The 16,663-nt window shown below is 28.1% G+C and overlaps 1 protein-coding gene across 2 annotated transcripts in view; it reads left to right on the forward strand.

Moving 5' to 3' along the window:
• The window catches only part of LOC123292368 (beta-1,4-glucuronyltransferase 1-like), a 160,969-nt gene that overhangs the window by 121,449 nt on the left and 22,857 nt on the right, over positions 1-16,663 (forward strand). For both annotated transcript variants that reach the window (XM_044872997.1, XM_044872996.1), the window contains one exon: positions 5,123-5,155. The gene's annotated coding sequence lies outside the window, so the exon portion shown is untranslated. The remainder of the gene's footprint in view (positions 1-5,122; positions 5,156-16,663) is intronic.

The raw sequence follows: 16,663 nt of genomic DNA on the forward strand, positions 1-16,663 counted from the left end.
CACGATTCATCGGACTTTCGAGATGCTTTATTTGAGCTTCTCTTGCGCCCCCGTTAGGTTAATTTTAAAGGGAAATGCCTTTTGGAAGTTTTGGAAGATAAGTGAGATCAAAAGAGTTTAATTTTAAGTTCAGTGAAGCGGGCGGGTATCAACCTAGTTAAATAATGAGAATCTAATGGAAGAGAAATATGACCTAAGTGATGAAGCTCTGTTACTGACGAGTTTCTGTATAACTTAATAACTAATATAAATGTAACTTAATAGCTAATATTTTAATAAAAATAATTTAATTTGTTTGAACAATATTGATGATATAGGTAGTATTAATGCTACATGCATCAATGATTTGACTAGCTATCGTTTAATTTTTATGTATGTTATGTGTATGTTTATTGTTCAGGTAACTAGATAGAGGTACAATTTACAATAATTTATGTACAAGGTGTTGAAATTTTACTTTAAAATTGTAGACAGAATTTTTTTTTTTATAACTTTATATTAGAAAGTTATTGTTTTCATCTTGAAAATCAAAAACAAAATTTTTTTTATCTTTACGTTTTGAGATATTTATAGTGTTTTAAATTCATTTTTAAAACGTGTATGCACTCTTGTCAAAGAAAACGGTCTAATCCACAAAAAATTAATCTATTCGAGTAAATTTTTTAGATCTCAGCGCCGCGATATTTATTTTATAGAAATTTTTTATTCTTGTGTTAAAAGCGTGTTTTTGAGTTTTGACAGCTGATTGCTTTCGTTATTTAAAAATATTGCTTGTCTTAACTTTTGCTTGTCTAAAATCAGTAGATAGTCCCCAAACATCATATCCACCACGACTTGTTTTTGTTTCTTTTTATACGGCTTGTATTAAAATCGTGATCTAATCAATTAAATGAAATTGAAATTTGAAATATGCAACTTGACAACTAACGATTTTAAAAATTATGGGTTAAGAATAAAAGTAGATATATTTTAGTTCCCATATTTTTACATGGGATGAATGATTTTAATCTGACTACTCGTCCGCTCTGGATTCGGACTCTTCGGAACAGCATTATCAAAAAAATTTTTACATTGTTTCATGGTTTGAAAAAATGTGGCTCCACTAGATGATGTAAGGATGTAGGTCCAAACCAATGGATTTATTTTATCGCGAATGCACAATCTGCATAAAAATATGTTTTTTGGGCTCAAACCAATGGATTTAATTTATCGCGAGTACACTATCTGCTCAAAAACATATTTTTCTTGTTTCTAAAATCGAGGCAGAAAATAAAGAACTTCTATCGAGTACTGAAAATTTTTGATATTGTTGTGAACGAGGAAGGCGCCTCTCTAAATAGATGCAACGCCGGAACTAGTCCAAATGGACTCAGGAACGGTCATTGTAGATATTTTTTTTATTAAAAACTCAACACCGACTTTTTTAGCGTTTATCATACTCTTTTACTTTATACACGGGAATAACGTCTTGATAATGTCAAATATATTGATAGGCGGCCATATTTCAAGTTAACTGAAAGTGGGAGAAGTTTAGAGACTAAAAAAAAACTTGCCTTATTACAGAATTTAAAAAATTTTGCTTCCTGTCTTTTTTTATTTCCTGTAATTAAATGATCGGATCTTTAGTGTGTATGTTTTCTACATAAATATTGACAGCTTTTCAAATTTGAATAAATTATAGAAAACATACCATCCTCGCATAATTGAGATAATTTTTAATTACTTTTAATTATCATTTTATTATAAAATATTACCTTACGTAAGTAATAAGTAATCAATATGACTAACAATAATCATAATATAATTTAAGAATATTATATTATAATATTGAGGTCAATTCAGGTAGTACCATAGTTCAATAATACAATCATTGCAATTGTAATAGAAAACCTTCCCCAAGGGCTAGCTTTTTTATAGCTGCGAGTGTTAATTAAAACTGCGTACATCATTTTTAAACAGAAACAACAAAAGTCTACTAAAATAAGTCTGTTAAGTAAAAATATCTAAAGATAATTGATCGAGGGTTACAATGTTTCTAAGAAAGCGTTGTACAAAATCCCGATTTTAGCGACACGTTCCAACTTCCAATCTAAAATTTATTGTTACAATGCAGAAAATATTAAAAATGTTCCGTATCTCCACTGTAACAGAAACAGCAATTTCAGAGACTGTTGTCACGCCTAGCTACATTTTCCACTACGAAACTTTTATTTGCCCAGGATACCCCTTGAAAGTATCGCGAAGCAGCAAGCTTCAAATCGACTACTGAGACGCGGACGCCTTTTTTTACTTGGGAGCCCAACTTTTCCCACTGTGTCCAATCTTCCATCCTTTATTTGCCGAGTGCCTTCACTCTCTCTGCTATTGTCTCTATAACTATAAGACATATAAAAAATATAAATAAGAAGCTTCAAGGCTTGATTTATTAGCCTTGATAAAATGTAACAACACTACACTTGGTTCTTTATACTAGTTGGCGCTTGGATAAGAGTCAGTTATTAAGGTATGGATTTCCCAATGCTTCCTAACCTTTTTAAAGCTTGCTATTTTCGGTTGCTCTTCTATTTGGGTGGTTCTACAAGATAAACCAAGTTGTAACAGCAATACTTCATCAAATAGTAGATAATGTTAAAATAAAGCTTAAATCATGAAGAATCTACAGTTACAGAGCTACAGCTTTTTCGCAAAATGTCAAGAGCCTATAACTAGAAAATCTACCTACCATTTGAAAAAATTCTTGTTATATTAACTTAGATCACACTGTAAATACGAATTTTGTTTTTGTGTGTACGGAATGCTAACAAATAACCCATCCACAAATATTATGATGATGTAACTCCAATTTCAAATTAATAATTAGTAATAGTACTACCAAGGCATCTCTAGTCATAAAATAAAAATAAATTAAATATAATGACTAAAAAAAGTATAAAGCAAAGCATTAACTGTTACAGTGGTTAATCCACCAGTTTTTATTATTACAAAAAAACAATTTGTCAATTATTTTATCAAAAAAAAAGTATACAATTGATATGGGACGACCATGAGCCACAATGTATATTATATGGTCTCAAAATCAATTGTTATCCAAAAGACCTTCAAGATGAATTAGTGTCTAAAACCGTTTCAATTTTTTTGCAGAATTTATTATTATTATTTTCAATGTATTTATTGGGTCTTTCAATTAGAATGATAATTTTTAAAATTTGAATAAAAAATCTACCCAATGTACCTCTCCTCCTATTTTCATTGTAGTAATTTGACTTTATTTCTTTATTTTGAAGTGATTATTCTGAATTATCGTGTGTTATTCTGAAGTATGAGCTATATTGCTATACAGTTTCCTTAAAAACCAATCGCTAGTTGTGAAAACGAAACAAACAAACAAACAAACATGCTTACTTTCGCATTTATAATATAATAAAGATGTTTATTTAATCACAGAGTATTTATGTGTGAAACTGATTTTAGTTTAACGCCGAAGGTTAAATTGCAAGTAGGTTTGCATTTGTGCTAAGTAAACTATTATCAAAGGTTACTACTTAATAAGCCATCATATATGTAATCAATTATATTTTATAAAAAATAAATATGGCATAGCAATTGCTGTGTAAATAAGGGTCTTAGGTAATATTTATTGATACATTTTTTGATAACTGAAGTATTTCATTGTGTAGATATTACAAATAAAATATTTGAATCCAATCATGAAACAGACGAAAACTTTTGAATTTTTATACCATGTAATATATATATGAAACACATATAAAAAATTTTGGTATAGGTGTTCATAGAATCACCTAATTAGTCCATTTCCGGTTATCTGTTTGTCTGTCTATCCGTCTGTCATCACGATTACTCAAAATCGAAAAGAGATATAAGACTCAATTTTTATAGCGTGTTGAGGTCGTAAATAGTGAAGTCAAGTTCGTAAATGAGCAACATAGGTCAATTGGGTCTTGGGTCCGTAGAACCTATCTTGTAAACCGTTAGAGATAGTATAAATATAAAAATTGTCCCTTATAAAAATAAACAACTCTTGTTTGCAACATTTTTTCGTAAACATCACTGTTTACCCGTGAGAGCGCAAATTATGCGCAAATTGTATAGTATGTTTTATATGGGTATGTCAGTTATATATGTGTGGCATGTATGAATGTGTAATGTGACAGAGTAATGAGCACTGTCTATGCATGGTATTTCAACAATTAATTCAGTCAATTGTTTGTTTTCACTGGATTTACAAACCAAAGGATGCCGGATTATTGGAATGTTCGGATTACCGGATTGTATAGGAAAATTCATAATAAATATCATCACTGGCACGAAAATCATTTTTTTGGAATTTTTATAAAATTTGATTGTGGGGGGCTTCCTGATTATTAGACGCAACGGTCTATTGAAGTGCCGAATTAGTGAAATTGTACTGTAAAATCCAATGATTATGATATTTCTTTCCCAGAGCTGCAGTCCAAGGTATTGACGATGTTGTTATGTATAAGACGCCATTAAAACGCCTCTCTTAAGCCAGCAAAATTACGATTTTGATATTTTTAATTTATAAATTCATAGGCATTTAAGTAGTAAAATGTGAAACAATGCTAATAAATTTTATTCAAACAAGATGGTATAAACTCTGTGAAACTGACTCACGAACGTAAGTGGTAATATTTTATACGATCGAAAAGTATTTTGATCATGAGTTAAAAAGAAATTAAATAGAAGTCGATAATTCAACCATAATGTCCATTTTATAATAATTTGAATTTAATATCATGATGAATTTTCATTTATACTTTATACTTATCGGAAAAATATAAACTAAATTACAAATTTCAAAGCCATTAAGATTTCATTATTCTTAAACTAAATGTCAATCAATTTTTATTATGAATACGTATTTTACATGTGAAAAAATATTGTTTTTACGTACAATTAAGCTGCTTTAATAGATTTTAAAAATTTATGGCCTTTTAGGAGGGGATTTTTCAATAAAGTAACAATATAGCCAAATAAATATATTAATTTCATATCAGTTGTATTTTGAAATTTTGTATGTGATTTACTTTAAAGTGTGTGGACAGTAATAATTTTCTTATGGTTTATTTTTGCTTGGTTACAGATAAAACATCAAGATTAAAGAGATGATAGTAAGGTAAGTCGTTAAATTTTTACTATTTTCATTGCATTTAGTGTTCACCTCTATATTAGCAAACATTTACTTTGATTTTTTACTTAAATTTATATATATAAAGAGTATTAAAAATAATAAATAAATGCAATTGGTCTTCAATTTAAATCTCATCCTTTAGTGTTTAAATATGATTTTTCGAAATCTATATTTAGAACGTAGCTAACTCTGTCATTATCGTGTGTAAATGGTGCGGAATTAATACATTATAACGCGTGGGTAGCACCCTTTTTGTTAAATAATCTGAACATACTTGAAACTTCGTGAATAGCTTCCTTTTGGAGAGACAACCAAACTTTCTCTCGACGACTTTTTAAGTAATTATAAAACAATAAGCAATAAAGCAATAATTATAAAACAATTCAGCAAAAGTGGACTATGTATATGTGTTGAAAAACAAAATTACTTGACATGTTCGAGGTAGTACACAAGCTCATCGGTGCAGTATTTTTGTCGGATAAAATTTTTTTTTGTTTAGTAATTATTAATGCTATCAAGTGTCTGACAAATTCCCTGCTGCGTTTTTTCAAACCGATATTTTACGAATGACGTCGTCATGCTCGCTTGAAAACGCAGCACTTTCGAAAAAAGTCGCTGAAAGTTTGGTAGACTCGCCAAAAGGAAGCCACTCATGATGTTTCAAGTATGTATTAATCATTTAACAAAAAGGGTGATGTCCAGCGGGCTATGGCAACACGATTGCAAGTGGAAGTCAATTTGACAGCCAACAAACAAATATTTTGGGCTCAGAATATTTTACCTTTTACTTATGGAATCAATAGGCTCTATTTACGATTTTCTTTCTGACTTCCATTTTATACCTACGTCTTTGTTGCCTGTGATGACTCTGTCCAGACATTTGAATCTTCGAACTACTGTTTATTTTATTATTTATGACCGTCGATGATAAGACTTTGTATAGCCTCCTCGAATTTATGGTAGCATAAATTTTGTCATATTTTCCGTCTTATTATACATTTTTGGTCAGGTCAACAGCCTCTCCTTCAGTTTTTCTTTGCCATTAGACATCTTCGGCGTCTCTTGCCGACTTAATTTATTGACATGCATCTTTGGCATAATAAATTTAAATGAGCCACTCAGTATACAGAATGTTCAATTTACATTTAGGAATATAAATATCACGAGTATGACAGAGTACATGCGTTAAACAATGCATCTAAGTGAAAGGTATTATAAACATGTGTTGAAGCTTCGATATGCGGTTGTAAGACGCTTGGAGAGTGGGAGTTTCTTAGTTGAATAGATCAACTACAACAGCTAAGCCACGATACAAGCCACTTTTGCAATTTCATATAACACTTATAATACCTCTTACTAAGATGCATTGCTTAAACGCATGTACTCTGTCATACTCGTGATATTTATATGCCTAGATGTAAATCGAACATTCTGTAAATTATTTTAGTAGCATTTTATGCTTGAATATAAAATTTTATTAATATTTTATGAAGACATTATAAAATATAAACAAAAAATTTATTAAATTATATATTTGGTTACTTTTCTGACAGTAAAATTTTTACAACGATAAATATTATTTATGTTTACAAAAATATAGGATATCCGTAAATGGAACATAAATATTTGAAATATCCGTGTAGAAATGTAAAGATATAATTTAATCATTTTATTAGGAAATTTATTATTGACAGTGTTTTTCCAAAAGAAATACCGGTTAGTTATCAAAAATATTTTATTGATTTTTCATTTCAATTTCCTTTTGATTATAAAAGTTTCTTTTTATTTTATTAATGTTTAATTTTTTTAATTCGAATGTTTTAGTAATTTCCATCTTGTCTTTTTTGAAGCTAGTTAATTTAAGGATTGGTACTTTTAATTTTGATTTTGCATGTAAGTATTTTACATGCGGGGGGGGGGTGTTGTTCCGTAACTTAAAAGCCTTAAACTAAATTTCTGTAGGTATTTAAGCTGTAGCGGGGACAGTTAAAAAGATCAAAATTGTTATGTGCCAAAAAAATTTTTATAATTACATTCTCATATATCAATAGCTAAAAATGATATTTTTGGAAACGAACCTCCTTAAGGTATTTCCAGCATGAAAGCACTTGTCGGCAGATTTGACTTTTGTCCAATTTTTTGTCGTTTGGATCGCAAGATAATCAGCTTCAATGTTTGCGATTTTGAGGATCAAAGTATGTAAAACTCAACTATCCTCCCAGCTATTTTTTACGATATTAATAAATTCTCTCGTGAGAATTGAAAAAAGTAGGAGAGATTGAAATAAATGTTTTTAGAATAAAGAGAAATATAACTTGACGTCGTATTTTACGTAAATTGGTCAAAATTGGGAACTTAAGCATAAATTATCTCTTGTTTTAAATTATCAAAATGTCTGATACCTATTTTTATAGTAAACTCTACTCTTAGTCTGTGAAAAATATTCGTTAAATTCTATCGAAAAATGATTATTACCATAGTTTTAGCATAGGAACTTTAAATAAATACCATGCTGAAAAAGCCTTAAATTCTGAGGAACGCTAAAAGCGTTGAACTGCCTTTCTATTTAACAAAATACACAGTGATTTAACAGACTTCAAGTAGTTATTCCTTAGGGTAATTTCTGCTCATTTTATAATAGTGTAACAGAAGTCTTTTCGTAATTTAGTGGTAGGTATAACGGTGAATCCAAACACTCCAATTCTCCATGATAGTCTAGTCTATACCCTGCACTTTGTTTAAAAATTTCTTCGAAAAAAATATACAATCTTTATGAAGGTAATAATTTTGTATGGTTAAAAATGATTTGTTTAATAATTTTTAAATTCTTTTTATTATTATATAATATATTTTACAGCATAAATAATAATAATAATTGAACAATTAACTTGAAATGTTAAATGACATTTGATATAACATTAACCAAGTTATTAATAAAAATGTGTTTTAAATTTCACTTTAAAAGTACTTACGTATACATGTATAAACTATATAATATAATTTGTTATAATCATTATTTTGTTATAAAAATTTCTAGCAATCATTTCTTTTTCATCTTCTTTTTCATATCTTAATGATTATTGTTCGTTATTATTAAATTAGAAGACATCATAACACTTTCAAAATTTGACATTTTGGTAAGAAAGTTATTTTTATACATATAGGGTGGACCGTGGACTATTTATAATCACAAATTGTCATTAGCATTTTGTTAAAATAAAACCCCTTCAGGACCCACAATAACAATATTTGGCTAGATTTATAAAATTATTTTTAATTAGCTAGACCAGTTTCGAGTGCGTTGGCAATCCTCTTCAATAGCATTACTTAAACCCTCAAAAATTTTAGTCAAAAACCTAAAACGCAGCATTACTTCCATCGAAAGGCCTAAAAATAGTCAATTTAATACAATCAACTTGAATTTAATTCTAATGTTGGTATATTTATTCTTAAATGAAGGACAAAATACTTAAATGTTAAATCTATTTTGTAATTTTATTTTGAATTTGCAGTCTTAAACACCGCAGTGGTTCACTCTGTATATTTTATTCAGTTTCTATTGTTAATGTGGTATTAATATAGTCTAGAAGGTAACTTTGTGGACCATTAACAATTTTGGTTTTGGAAAGTCTTGTGTATATTGGTTAAATCTTTTATGTCTGAAAATTGAGACGTGTTTAATAGTGTTTATATACAAAAGTAGTATTTAAAATGCAACATTTTCTAACGACCAATTATATACGAAATAATAAATACTTCTATTTATGAATTGTTACCAAACACAAGTGTAAAATTTAAAATAATTAACAGAAATTTGTAAATAACCAATAAAATGCAGCATTTCCTTTTTTTTATTTCCAGCGCCAATACGAGTACTATATTTAATTGAAAATAATATATATTTTATTTATTGTAAAGACGCATTATTTTGCTACTTAATATCACTAACGAAACAAATAATTGAAAATATTTATTATAAATATATAGCAAAAGATAAATGTACTTTTCTCTTCACCATTTTCATGTTTTCCTAATTGTAGATTACCAGGTACATTTCAAAAAATTTTTAATGCCGATTTTATTTTTTTAAATTAAACAGGACTTTTCATAAATAATGACTTTTTTTGTTTCATAATCTGTTTTTTTGAGTCATATTAATTATTTACCTCGATAAAGTGACATTGACTAATTCGCATTGCAGTTGATTTCAGTCGATCATATTTCTACCAATAAAAAAAAACTTTTCACAAAAAGAAAACCGACTTCAAAAGTAAAACTTTTCCAAAACAAATTAATATGCACTAAAAAGTAAAAAAATAACGATAATATAATAAAAGATAATTGATAAAAGTTTTTTTTTTTTTATTTTGTGATTTTTAGTGAATCTGACGTACACTAATTTGTCACTAAAAAAATAACTATTGCATACTTGATGAAAATTTTAGACATTGATGGTTTTCTCATAGATGTCGTAGTCAGAACTGAACTAAAATGATTTGAGACCACACGGAAAGCACCAGCTTTCAAATAGATAAAGAATTATCAAAATCGGTTCACCCAGTCGAAAGTTCTGAGGTAACATACATAAAAAAAATACAGTCGATAGGCTCCTCCTTTTTGTTTGAAGTCGGTTAAAACTTTGAAATAAGATTCGAAAAATATTTTTTGATAAAATGTCATTCAAATAATTTATTGTAGAAAACTTTAATTAGTTGCAATCATTTTTTAATTTCAATACAAAAAATATAACTCAAGAAAATTTTTTTTTTTAATTTTTGGATTTTGAGAGCTTATTCCTATTAGTGTAGTCCAATAATTTAGAGTCAATAGACAATTAACAATTATTGCCTAACATATTTAGTACCTACAATGGTTTTACATTAATTACTTTTAAATTTTAATTAAATTTTAATACTTTTAGACTAAGTATTAAATTATTAACATTAAAATAATTAAAATTACCATGAAAAGTGTATGCATAATTTTGAATTATTGAAATATTAAACTTCCTATACTTGAATATTAATTATAATAGAAGCAACCATATACTTCATTTGCGATAATTTTAGGGAGTAAACTGGGCACTTTTTCAAGCAAGTTAACAAGCATAATAATACAGGCTACATAGAAGGTAGTTACTCTTGTCCATAATGCATTAAATTACAGGAGCGATTTTTTCCCTGCGAGGTATTGATAGTACATATTTATACTCTGTAACTCGCATTTCAAAAAGTAGACTCCGCAATTGATTTGATGTGATTTTAGCAATTACATCCTCTGTATCTCGAACTACTTGTTAAGTCTCAAAAACTCATTAACTCGAAATTTCCACTATACATTATTTTCATACAACATTTAATTTTTAATTAGTGTGGAAACAATAAAATAATATTGATAATTAAATAATTAATCGTATTGAGTATTATATTGTATTAATGCTTTATTTATTCTATTAATTTACTTTTATGTATAAGTTCAGCGTTTTTATAACTTTTAGTTACGATTATAAAGTGTTCTTATCTCAGCATGTCTCGAGTATTTTATAATAATTCTATTATACATATAGAAATGAAACATTTATAACAAGTATGTGTTTTTATAAGGTTAAGTTAACGATGTTAGTAAGTGAATAGTAAATTACTTGCCTATTAATTGAATTTATTCAGAGTTTTACGACAAATAAGCTCGTCATGAAACGTAATAAGGACATTCAATAGAAAAATAATAGCATACAAAAGGAATGAACATCAGAAAATGATGAAATAGGGGCGTAATTTCCAAGATAAGAAATTCTGGGCCGCTTCTAGATTTGACACACCGTTATCGATATAACAGTGTCATTAATTTTCTTCTCAATTCTCGAAAAATATTAGGAAAACTTAAATTTTTATGAAAAACAAAGTTGTAGAAAATAATTTACAGAATACGGCAAGGGTCTTTTGGACTTAGAATTCCATTCCTTATAAAAATCATTTCTGCTGTTCATTGCTTTTAGGATACAACACTATATATCTACTATTACGCGTTTATCGAGTAGCATATTTCATTTAATTAAACTTTATTAAGTACTTTATTAAATATAAACGTTATTGGAAATCATTGCACTGGAAATAGTTATTTGTCATCTTTGATCCATAATTATTAATTTCCTCTTTACTATGAAAAATATTATAAGTAAAATCTATTTTGAAAAGAACAAAAAAAAATTACAGGAGTTATTTTATTATTTAAATAGGTTCAGTATCACGTGCTGAATGTAAATTCACAAAATCCTAACAAAAAATAGACGGGGAAGTGCCTCCATTTTAAGAAAAACCGTTTCAGGCTATATCTCCGTAACCCTGCACTTTAGACCAAAAATGGTAATAACCTTTATTGTAGATAATAAAATTATCTGTCAACTAATTTGTTTTTTGTATCACTAACCGTTTATGACTTATACGACTATGACGATTTACTTATTGACTATTTGACCGTCTTCTAATATTTGTTTAAACAAGAAAATGATAATAACGTAACTTTTAAATCTACAAATTTCCTAAAACTTTTACATTAAACTTAAAAGACCTAATATGTACTTGATCAACTACTACTTATACGACAATGATGATTTACTTATTGACTATTTGATCGATATGTCTTCTAATATTTGTTTAAACAAGAAATAATGTAACTTTTAAATCTACAAATTTCCAAAAACTTTTACTTTAAACTTAAAAGAGCTAATATCTACTTGATCAACTACTACTAGCATTCTCTACAACATAACATCGGTTGCAATATAGGTTCCTATTGAGGGCAATACGGGCTACGGAAGAACGGCTAGACCCTTTAAAATAATCTTAGTTCAAAATTGGTAGCATGTTTTTTCTTAACATAATTATGGAAGTACAATAAATCATATAATGGTGGAGAGACAGGAGCCCTTTTAAAAGTCACCATAAAATTGATGACAAACGCAAAAGATATAAAAACATAAAGAAGACGATTCTTCTCACATTCATTGTTATTTTATCAAATAAAAGAAACAACAACAATAAGAGAGCTTCGTTAAACAAAAATTGAATTTTTCCTTCATATTTTTTTTAAACAAAAATTGAAATATTTCCCAAGCAAAGAAGAATTGAATAAAATTTTTATAATATACCTACGTAACCAATTCAATACAATTGTATGCGCCTTACTAATACGTGATTGAATTTTAATTAATTTATGATAATATGATTTATATATATATTTTTTTTACCATTATTATTATTTGTTAAATTTTTATTATTGATTTTTGTAAAGCATTTTTGTATGGCAACGTTCAAAAAAATTGAACTAACTAGAAAAAAAATCTATAAATTGGTAGACTATTCATGCGCTTAAGGATGTACTAGCGCCAGGGCCATTTTGGGAGAGTGGCTTGATTTTTTTTAAATATGAAGTTGGACTAAGTCTTAATCAATTTTGAAAACTTTAAGCAGGATTGTCCCATTATTTAAATAAATAAATGGCTTCAAAAGTAGACATATTTAACATTGGCCTTATGGGAATACGGTTTCTTTGCAAAAAGTAGTTTCACTCATACAAAAAAGCAGCTTTACATCGATTTTAATGTAAAATTTGATTGGCGTATAATCTAACTCAAATTTTGTTACGGAATCAAGTATACTTTTACATTTTTATACCAAATCAACTTTTACATTTTTATGTATATGAAATATATCAAGGTATATTAAGTTTAGTACCAAGTTTGTAACGCTTAAAAATATTGATGCTATGAATAAAATTTCGGTATAGCTGTTCATAAAATCACCCAATTAGTCCATCTGTCTGTCTGTCCGTCTGAAAACACGTTAATAAAAAACGAAAAAAGATTTTTACGGCGTGCTCAGGATGTAATAAGTGAGGGTCAATTGGGTCTTGAGTCCGTAGGACCCATCGTGTAAACAGCTAGAGATAGAACAGAAGTTTAAATGTAAGAAATGTTCCTTATAAAAAAATAAACATCTTTTTCTTGAAATATTTCTTCGTAAACATCACTGTTTTACCCGTAAGGGCGCAAATTAGGTTTGAATATTGTATAGTATCTATTATATGGGAATATCAGTTATATGTGTGTGATATGTATGTATGGCTCGCTATCTCTCGTTACTTACTGTTTGTACATGGTATTTCAACAATTAACTCAATTGTTTGTTTTCACTTGTTATTGGTAATATTCGACATCAGCCATCTACCCAATTCAACAATGAAAATTGAAGGAATAAGTTTAATAAAAAACTTAACAGCGGGCTTCTAAATAAAGTTTCATGATCAAAATTATTATAAGTTTAATCTTATTAAATTCAACTTGCATTAAAACGCATTAATGCAGGTTGAATTTCGTCGCCCTATTAGCTCAGTTGGTTAAGGCGTAACCAATTCCGTCCGCGGTATGCTTTGGGTATATGCATGAAGGAGATGGACTCTGCCTCTGAAATAGAGGAGCTGGTAAATGAAATTATTAGCGACAAGATAAACATATATTTGATATCACAATGGGCTCTCTATAGCCTAAGTATCCTTCGTGGACAGCCAATATAATCTAACCTAACCTAAACCGCATTAAGTTAAGATTGGCGGCTGTGGGTTAAATTTGATATATGCAGTTGGATTATTTTTTTAAAATTAGGTAAGTACTTAAAGAAAGTCAATAAAATTAACTCGATTTGATTTAGACCCATGATATAATGTTATTTATTTTATTTTTTTATTACAACATAATAATTTTTTCTTTTCATTGAATTTTGTTTCCAATAAATTTAACTAAACAAATGTGGTTAGTATGATGAGATGGTATGCTCTCACACACATAACAAAATTCGATTATTGCTAGTACAAATTGAATTGTGGTATACGGTATATCGTTCTTATATTTCGTTTAAAGAAAATATTTCGTTTAAAAAAAAATATTCTTTAACTTTATTATTGAACCTGTTGATTTTGTGAATGGTTGTTTGAGTTGCCTATAATGAAGTGCGTAATTTTTCATTCATAAAAATTCACGAAAAAAAAAATCATGTTCTATCATGTTATTAGTAAGATTTCATTCAAACTTTGATAAAATTTAACAATAATTGTGAAAATTTCATTTGGAAAATATTTTATCTCTTTTTGTGCTATTTACGTTTCCTGTTGATTTTTTGACATTAAGTAAGTAATTTTTGTTGTCTCTGCCGTATGTTTTATTTGAATGTAATGGAATTTCGCTTTTTTACTACTGGGTGTATACAAAAATTATACCAAGAATGGAAAAAAAAATTACTGTTTTCGATGGAAAAAATACTTTAGTATGGTGCCAGATAATACTTTATCAACGTAGTACTTCTTGACTGACAAAGACTCCAAAAATAACAATAATTTTAACTATATTATATTATACAGTAGAACCTCGATAACTTAAACCTCGGTAACATAAAAACCTCTGTTACTTCAAAAAATACTATGTTCCCTTCCCATCAGAGCCCAAAACCTCTATAACTTAAAATACGCAACCTCTATAACTTAAATAAATAATCTCTGTATAGGCCCTCAGTAACTACATAGAAACATGTACATACCTCTATATTAACTAGGGTACATAGAAACATGTACATACCTCTATATTAACCTTTACCTAACATAGACACTTGATAACTTAAAACCTCTATAACTTAAAATATTTTGTGTTTCCCTTGGACTTTAACTTATCGAGGTTCTACTGTAGTTATTTTTTTTACTTTTTAGTGCATATTTGTTTTGGAAAAGTTTTTCTTTTGAAGTCGGTTTTCTTTTTGTTAAAAGTTTTTAATTTTGTGATTTGTGAATCTGAAGTACACTAACTAATTTTTCACTAAAAAAAGAATCATCGAAATCAGTTGGCGTGATATTGAGTTATTCGTCCTCTTGTCGTGCATACTTAATGCAAATTTAAGACTTTTATGATTTTTTCATGTATGCCGTTGTCAGAACTGGACCAAAATGAAATGAGACCACACGGGATGCACCAGCTTTCAAATAGATAAAGAATCATCAAAATCGGTTCACCCAGACGAAAGTTCTGAGGTAACACACTTAAAAAATAAATACAGTCGAATTGATAACCTCAACCTTTTTTGTTTGAAGTTGGTTAAAAAATAGAAAATAATTTTAATTATCAAATAAAATTCAATGTTAATAAAGCGTAGGGTGATCAATGTGTGTTAAATAGTTTAATTGCAAGAATAAATATAAAATTCACCCCACGTTTAAAAAAATTAAAATTATAATTATTTTCTACTTTTTAATCCATGCATTCATAAAATGTTTTTTTTCATTTATTAAAACTATTTCTGTTTTTATTTTTTAACCATTTATTGTATTTTAAAACGGAGTAGGTAATATGGTATTACGTTTCGAATATTAAAACTATGTAATCATATAATTTTTTGTGAATGAAATTGTCATAAAAAATTTTTTGATATTTTAATCTGATAAGCATAAACATCAATATACATTTTACTTTTTGATAAAGTTTTGTTCTCACACTAAACCTACTTATTAGGAAATTTTTACGAATTTGGGTGGTTATCAGTAATAATAAAATAAAAATCAATGAAAACTATTTTTTGCCTATTGTGCAAGTTTCGCACATGTAATATTTCATGCTTGCTGATAGCAATAATTATTTTATGACACTTTTCGTATATACTTTGTACACGCGATCGGCAAAAATATGACTACTCTAAAAAAAGTTTTACGCCATAGTCGCTATTTGGATAATGAATACATCATAGAAATTTATATTTTTGTCTAACAACGTGTAAATTTTTGACACAGATATTTAAACCAAATTTTCTTATGTTTTTGAACTTGAACCTGATTTGTTAACATTAAGATGTTTTATATTAACTCGCTTTTTGTATGTTCGGGTGGAATTTTGTAATTGATTTTAAACTAACTTCCCAATAAGCTAGAGACTTGAAATTTGGAACATAGCTCAGAAGTCGATGAGAATGCATGAAATGTGAAAAAGAAGAAGAAAGCAGTATAATGCAGATCAAAATCCACAGGATTGTGCACTTAGAATCTGTAATTTGATAATGTAAATTTTTTGAAATTGAATAGTAAACTCTATTCGAGAGTTTTCGAGGAATAAGAGTTTTCATGTAATATTTTTTTCTTCTTTCAAAAAAATAACCGATGACCGTGTATGAATTTTAAATTACTTTCTTTCACTTATCTCTAAAATATCGACCATAAATATTTCCGACATTTTGTAAACCACAATCTTACTAAGTAAATTTTGTTCTAGGCCATATTGACAAGAATTTTAATAAATGAGCCGATTCTTCGACTGAGCACAATTTAGGTACATAAAAAAAATTATTGAGAAAAAGAAAGTTAAAAAAAAAACAAAATAGTAGAATGTGTTCACTGTTGACAAAGTATCCTCGGTTTACCATAGCCCCTATTTATTATAAATGTGAAAGTAAGGATGTTTGTTAT

Source organism: Chrysoperla carnea, chromosome 2, assembly GCF_905475395.1.
Source record: "Chrysoperla carnea chromosome 2, inChrCarn1.1, whole genome shotgun sequence".
Lineage (NCBI taxonomy): Eukaryota > Metazoa > Arthropoda > Insecta > Neuroptera > Chrysopidae > Chrysoperla > Chrysoperla carnea.